Raw genomic sequence first — 6,979 nt, 5'->3', positions numbered from 1 at the left:
AGTGCACCACCGGACAGTCTGGTGCACCCAGACTGCGCAGAGTCTTGGCTGCTCAGCTAAGTCTTTTCAAAATTGGTCTTTTCCTGTTTCTAGCACTTAGACACAATACATTAGTCTCCAAAACAATGTACTAAGTCTTAGAAACATACCTTTACTCTTGATTTGCACTTTGTCCATCAATTGTCATAGATTAACACTTAAGCACTTGTGTTGGCACTCAATCACCAAAATACTTAGAAATGGCCCAAGGGCACATTTCCCTTTCAATCTCCCCCTTTTTGGTGATTTATGCCAACACAACAAAAAAGCAACTAAAGAAGTGCAACATCAATGCAAATGAGAACACAAATTTATTTTTTATTCAAATTTGGCATATTTGGATCATTCTTTGCCACCACTTGGTTTTGTTTTTTCAAATCAAACTCGGTTTCCTATCTCTAAGTCAAACTCACTTGTTGAGGCATAGAGAAAGATATTCCAAGAGAAATTGATCATAGATTCAAAAACTCCCCCTATTTCCCATAATCAAACCTTCTCCCCACAAGAGACCAACTTTTGACAAAAAGAGACAATAAGAGATTTTTGACAAACCAAAAGCTCTATTCTACTATTTTCAAAATTCTCAAGTGGTAGCTGATCCATTTATTGCTTTGGCCTTATTTTCTCCCCCTTTGGCATCAAGCACCAAAATGGGATCAATCTTGGCCCTTAAACCCCATTGCCTCACCAAAATCTTCAAATAAGAGTACAAAGGCAATAAGGATATTGAGATGAACTTGGAGTAAGTTACCCTCTCATCGGAGTGCAGTGGAAGTCTTGCATGGTCCAAGTCCACCTTTTCCCTTTCAATCCACCTTTGAGACTAAATCAAGCGAACTCAAGCACACAGTTAGTCTCAAAGGGTCAAGTTGTAGCACATCTCCCCCTAAATATGTGCATCACTCACACATGGACTTTTGAGGTCCGAGGAGTGTTTGTACAACTTGAGCACCATAAATAAACAACAAAATGCATGAGGAACATGATCAAGGCATGAACACATGTATGCTATAGATCAATCCAAGTTCCGCGAATCTAAGACATTTAGCTCACTACGCAGCCTGCAAAAGGTCAACTCATCTAGAGGCTTGATAAAGATATCGGCTAGCTGGTTCTTGGTGCTAACATAAAACACTTCGATATCTCCCATTTGCTGATGATCTCTCAAAAAGTGATGCCGGATGTCAATGTGCTTTGTGCGGCTGTGCTCAACGGGGTTGTCCGCCATGCGGATAGCACTCTCATTATCACATAGGAGTGGGACTTTGCTCAGATTGTAGCCAAAGTCCCGGAGGGTTTGCCTCATCCAAAGTAGTTGCACGCAACACTGTCCTGCGGCAACGTACTCGGCCTCAGCGGTGGATAGGGCAACAGAAGTTTGTTTCTTAGAACTCCACGACACCAGGGACCTTCCTAAGAATTGGCACATCCCTGATGTACTCTTCCTATCGACCTTACATCCAGCATAATCGGAGTCTGAATATCCAATCAAGTCAAAGGTAGACCCCTTTGGATACCAGATCCCGAAGCAAGGCGTAGCGACTAAATATCTAAGAATTCGCTTCACGGCCACTAAGTGACACTCCCTAGGATCAGATTGAAATCTAGCACACATGCATACACTGAGCATAATATCCGGTCTACTAGCGCATAAATAAAGTAAGGACCCTATCATAGACCGATATGCCTTTTGATCAACGGACTTACCTCCTTTGTTGAGGTCGGTGTGTCCGTCGGTTCCCATTGGAGTCTTTGTGGGCTTGGCGTCCTTCATCCCAAACCGCTTGATCAAGTCTTGTGTGTACTTCGTTTGGGAGATGAAGGTCCCATCCTTGAGTTACTTCACTTGGAACCCAAGGAAATAGCTTAACTCGCCCATCATCGTCATCTCAAACTTTTGAGTCATCACCCTGCTAAACTCTTCACAAGACTTTTGGTTAGTAGAACCAAATATTATGTCATCGACATAAATTTGGCATACAAAAAGATCACCATCACAAGTCTTAGTGAATAACGTTGGATCGGCTTTCCCAACCTTGAAAGCATTAGCAATTAAAAAGTCTCTAAGGCATTCATACCATGCTCTTGAGGCTTGCTTAAGTCCATAGAGCGCCTTAGAGAGCTTACACACGTGGTCGGGGTACCGTTCATCCTCGAAGCCAGGGGGTTGCTCCACGTACACCTCCTCCTTGATTGGCCCGTTGAGGAAGGCGCTCTTCACATCCATTTGGAACAACATGAAAGAATGGTGAGCGGCATATGCTAGCAAAATACGAATGGACTCTAGCCTAGCCACAGGAGCAAAAGTCTCCTCAAAGTCCAAACCTGCGACTTGGGCATAACCTTTTGCCACAAGTTGAGCCTTGTTCCTCGTCACCACCCCGTGCTCGTCTTGTTTGTTACGGAACACCCACTTGGTTCCCATAACGTTTTGCTTGGGACGAGGCACCAGTGTCCAAACTTCATTTCTTTTGAAGTTATTGAGCTCTTCCTGCATGGCTAACACCCAGTCCGGATCTAGCAAGGCCTCTTCTACCCTGAAAGGCTCAATAGAAGAGACAAAAGAGTAATGTTCACAAAAATTAACTAATCTAGAGCGAGTACTTACTCCCTTGCTCATGTCACCCAAAATTTGGTCGACGGGATGATCCCTTTGAATCGTCGCTCGAACTTGGGTTGGAGGGGCCTGAGGTGCTTCTTCCTCTTCCTCTTCCTCTTGGACATCTTGTGCTCCCTCTTGATCACATGCCTCCTCTTGATGAACTTGTTCATCATCTTGAGTTGGGGGATGCACCATTGTTGAGGAAGAAGGTTGCTCTTGCTCCTTTTGTTCCTGTGGCCGCACATCTCCAATCGCCATGGTACGTATTGCGGCCGTTGGAACGTCTTCTTCATCTACATCATCAAGATCAACAACTTGCTCTCTTGGAGAGCCATTAGTCTCATCAAATACAACGTCGCTAGAGACTTCGACCGAACCCGATGATTTGTTGAAGACTCTATACGCCATTGTATTTGAGTCATAACCTAACAGAAACCCTTCTACAGCTTTGGGAGCAAACTTAGAATTTCTACCTTTCTTCACAAGAATATAACATTTGCTCCCAAATACACGAAAGTAAGACACATTGGGTTTGTTACCAGTTAGTGCTCATACGAAGTCTTCTTGAGGAGGCGATGAAGGTACACCCGGTTTATGGCGTGGCAAGCCGTGTTCACGGCTTCCGACCAAAACCGCTCGGGCGTCTTGAATTCTCCAAGCATTGTCCTCGCCATGTCAATGAGCGTCCTGTTCTTCCTCTCTACCACACCATTTTGTTGTGGTGTGTAGGGAGCGGAGAACTCGTGCTTGATTCCTTCCTCCTCAAGGTACTCCTCCACTTGAAGGTTCTTGAACTCGGACCCGTTGTCGTTCCTTATTTTCTTCACCTTGAGCTCAAACTCATTTTGAGCTCTCCTTAGGAAGCGCTTGAGGGTCCCTTGAGTTTCAGATTTATCCTGCAAAAAGAATACCCAAGTGAAGCGGGAAAAATCATCAACTATAACAAGACCATACTTACTTCCTCCTATGCTTAGATAGGCGACGGGTCCGAAGAGGTCCATATGAAGTAACTCCAGGGGTCTTGATGTTGTCATCACATTTTTGGCATGATGAGAGCTTCCCACCTGTTTACCTGCTTGACAAGCTGCACAAGGTCTATCTTTTTCGAAAGTTACATTAGTTAGACCTATCACGTGTTCTCCCTTTAGAAGCTTGTGAAGGTTCTTCATCCCCACATGTGCTAAACGGCGATGCCACAGCCAACCCATGCTAGTCTTAGCAATTAAGCATGCATCTAGACCGGCCTCCTCCTTGAAAAATCAACTAAATAAAGTTTGCCGTCTAGTACACCCTTAAAAGCTAATGACCCATCACTTCTTCTAAAGACAGACACATCTACATTTGTGAATAAACAGTTATATCCCATATTACAAAGTTGACTCACAGACAACAAGTTATATCCAAGCGACTCAACTAAGAACACATTAGAAATAGAGTGCTCGGATGAAATAGCAATCTTTCCTAACCCTTTCACCTTGCCTTGGTTCCCATCACCGAATATGATTGAATCTTGGGGATCCTTGTTCTTGACGTAGGAAGAGAACATCCTCTTTTCCCCCATCATGTGGTTTGTGCATCCGCTGTCGATAATCCAGCTTGAGCCTCCGGATGCATAAACCTGCAAGGCAAATTTAGGCTTGGGTCTTAGGTACCCAACTCATGTTGGGTCCTACAAGGTTAGTTACAATAGTCTTAGGGACCCAAATGCAAGTCTTGTCTCCCTTACATTTGGCCCCTAATTTCCTAGCAATTACCTTCTTATCCTTTCTACAAATAGCAAAGGAAGCATTGCAAGCATAATAAATTGTAGAAGGTTCATTCATTACTTTCCTAGGAACATGAACACTATTTTTCCTAGGCATGTGATGAACAACATTTTTCCTAGCAAAATTTCTATCATGCATAATAGAAGAACTAGAAGCAATCATGGCATGAGAATCAAAAGCATCATAACTTTTATAAACATTCCTAGAATGTCTCCTATCATGATACATGAAAGCATGGTTCTTTTGAGCACTACTAGCCATAGGGGCCTTCCCTTTCTCCTTGGCGGAGATGGAAGCCTTATGGCTTGTTAAGTTCTTGACTCCCCTCTTGAAGCCAAGACCATCCTTAATTGAGGGGTGTCTACCAATCGTATAGGCATCCCTTGCAAATTTTAGTTTGTCAAATTCACTCTTGCTAGTCTTAAGTTGGGCATTAAGACTAGCCACTTCATCATTCAAATTTGAAATTGAAACTAGATGTTCACTACAAGCGTCAACATTAAAATCTTTACACCTATTGCAAATTGCAACATGTTCTACACAAGATGTTGATTTATTAGCTATTTCTAACTTAGCATTCAAATCATCATTTATGCTCCTTAAGCTAGAAATAGAGTCATGGCATGAAGACAATTCACAAGAAAGCATTTCATTCCTTTTAATTTCTAAAGCCAGGGATTTTTGTGCCTCTACAAACTTATCATGTTCTTCATACAACAGATCCTCTTGCTTTTCTAATAACCTATTCTTATCATTCAATGCATCAATTAATTCATTAATCTTATCAACCTTAGTTCTATCTAGGCCCTTGAATAAACATGAATAGTCTATTTCATCATCACTAGATTCTTCAACACTTGAGGAAGTGTAAGTACTAGTATTATGAGTGCTTACCTTCTTTTCCCTTGCCATGAGGCAGGTGTGATGCTCGTTGGGGAAGAGGGCCGACTTGTTGAAGGCGGTGGCGGCGAGTCCTTCGTTGTCGGAGTCGGACGACGAACAATCCGAGTTTCACTCCTTTCCAAGGTGTGCCTCGCCCTTAGACTTCTTGTAAGCCTTCTTCTTTTCCCTCTTATTCCCTTGTTCCTGGTCACTATCATTATCAGGACAATTAGCGATAAAATGACCAATCTTACCACATTTGAAGCATGAGCGCTTCCCCTTCGTCTTGGTCTTGTTGGGATGCTCCTTGCGACCCCTTAGCGCCGTCTTGAAACGCTTAATGATGAGGGCCATCTCTTCCTCATTTAGTCCTGCCGCCTCAACTTGCGCCACCTTGCTAGGTAGTGCCTTCTTGCTACTCGTTGCCTTGAGAGCAATGGCTTGAGGCTCATGGATTGGGCCATTTAATGCATCGTCGACGTATCTTGCCTCCTTGATCATCATTCGCCCACTTACAAACTTCCCAAGTACTTCTTCGGGCGACATCTTGGTGTACCTGGGATTCTCACGAATATTGTTCACAAGATGTGGATCAAGGACAGTAAAAGACCTTAGCAGTAGGCGGACGACGTCGTGGTCCGTCCATCGTGTGCTTCCATAGCTCCTTATTTTGTTGACGAGGGTCTTGAGCCGGTTGTACATTTGGGTTGGCTCCTCGCCCCTGATCATTGCGAATCTCCCAAGTTCGCCCTCCACCAACTCCATCTTGGTGAGCATGGTGACGTCGTTTCCTTCATGTGAGATTTTGAGGGTGTCCCAAATCTGCTTGGCGTTATCCAAGCCGCTCACCTTATGGTATTCATCCCTGCACAATGAAGCTAGAAGAACAGTAGTAGCTTGTGCATTTTTGTGAATTTGCTCATTAATGAACATGGGACTATCCATACTATCAAAGTGCATTCCATTTTCTACTATCTCCCATATACTTGGATGGAGATAGAACAAGTGGCTACACATTTTGTGACTCCAAAGTCCGTAGTCCTCTCCATCAAAGTGGGGGGTTTACCGAGGGGAATGGAAAGCAAATGAGCATTAGAACTTTGTGGAATACGAGAATAATCAAAGGAAAAGTTTAAATTAACCGTCTTCTTTTCTCGTAGTCGTTGTCGTCGTCCTTTTGGGAAGAGGAAGATTCGTCGCTGTCGTAGTAGACTATCTCCTTGATGCGCCTTGTTTTCTTCTTCCTCCTGTCTTTTCTTTTGTGGCCCGAGCCTGAGTCAGTAGGCTTGTCATCCTTTGGATCATTGACGAAGGACTCCTTCTCCTTATCATTGACCACCATCCCCTTGCCCTTAGGGTCCATCTCTTCGGGCGATTAGTCCCTTTCTTGAAGAGAACAGCTCCGATACCAATTGAGAGCACCTAGAGGGGGGGGGGGGGGTGAATAGGTGATCCTGTAAAAACTTGAACTTTAATGCCACAAAACTTTATTAGGAGTTAGCACAATAAAGCCAAGTGGCTAGAGAAGAGTTCTTGCAAGACACGATAACCACAAGAAGATCAACACAGATAGACACAGTGGTTTATCCCGTGGTTCGGCCAAGTCCAACACTTGCCTACTCCACGTTGTGGCGTCCCAACGGATGAGGGCTGCAATCAACCCCTCTCAAGCGGTCCAAAGACCCACTTG

Source organism: Zea mays, chromosome 4 (assembly GCF_902167145.1).
Source record: "Zea mays cultivar B73 chromosome 4, Zm-B73-REFERENCE-NAM-5.0, whole genome shotgun sequence".
Taxonomy (NCBI): Eukaryota; Viridiplantae; Streptophyta; class Magnoliopsida; order Poales; family Poaceae; genus Zea; species Zea mays.
The sequence above is the reverse complement of the archived record's forward strand: the minus strand, read 5'-3'. Positions refer to the sequence as shown.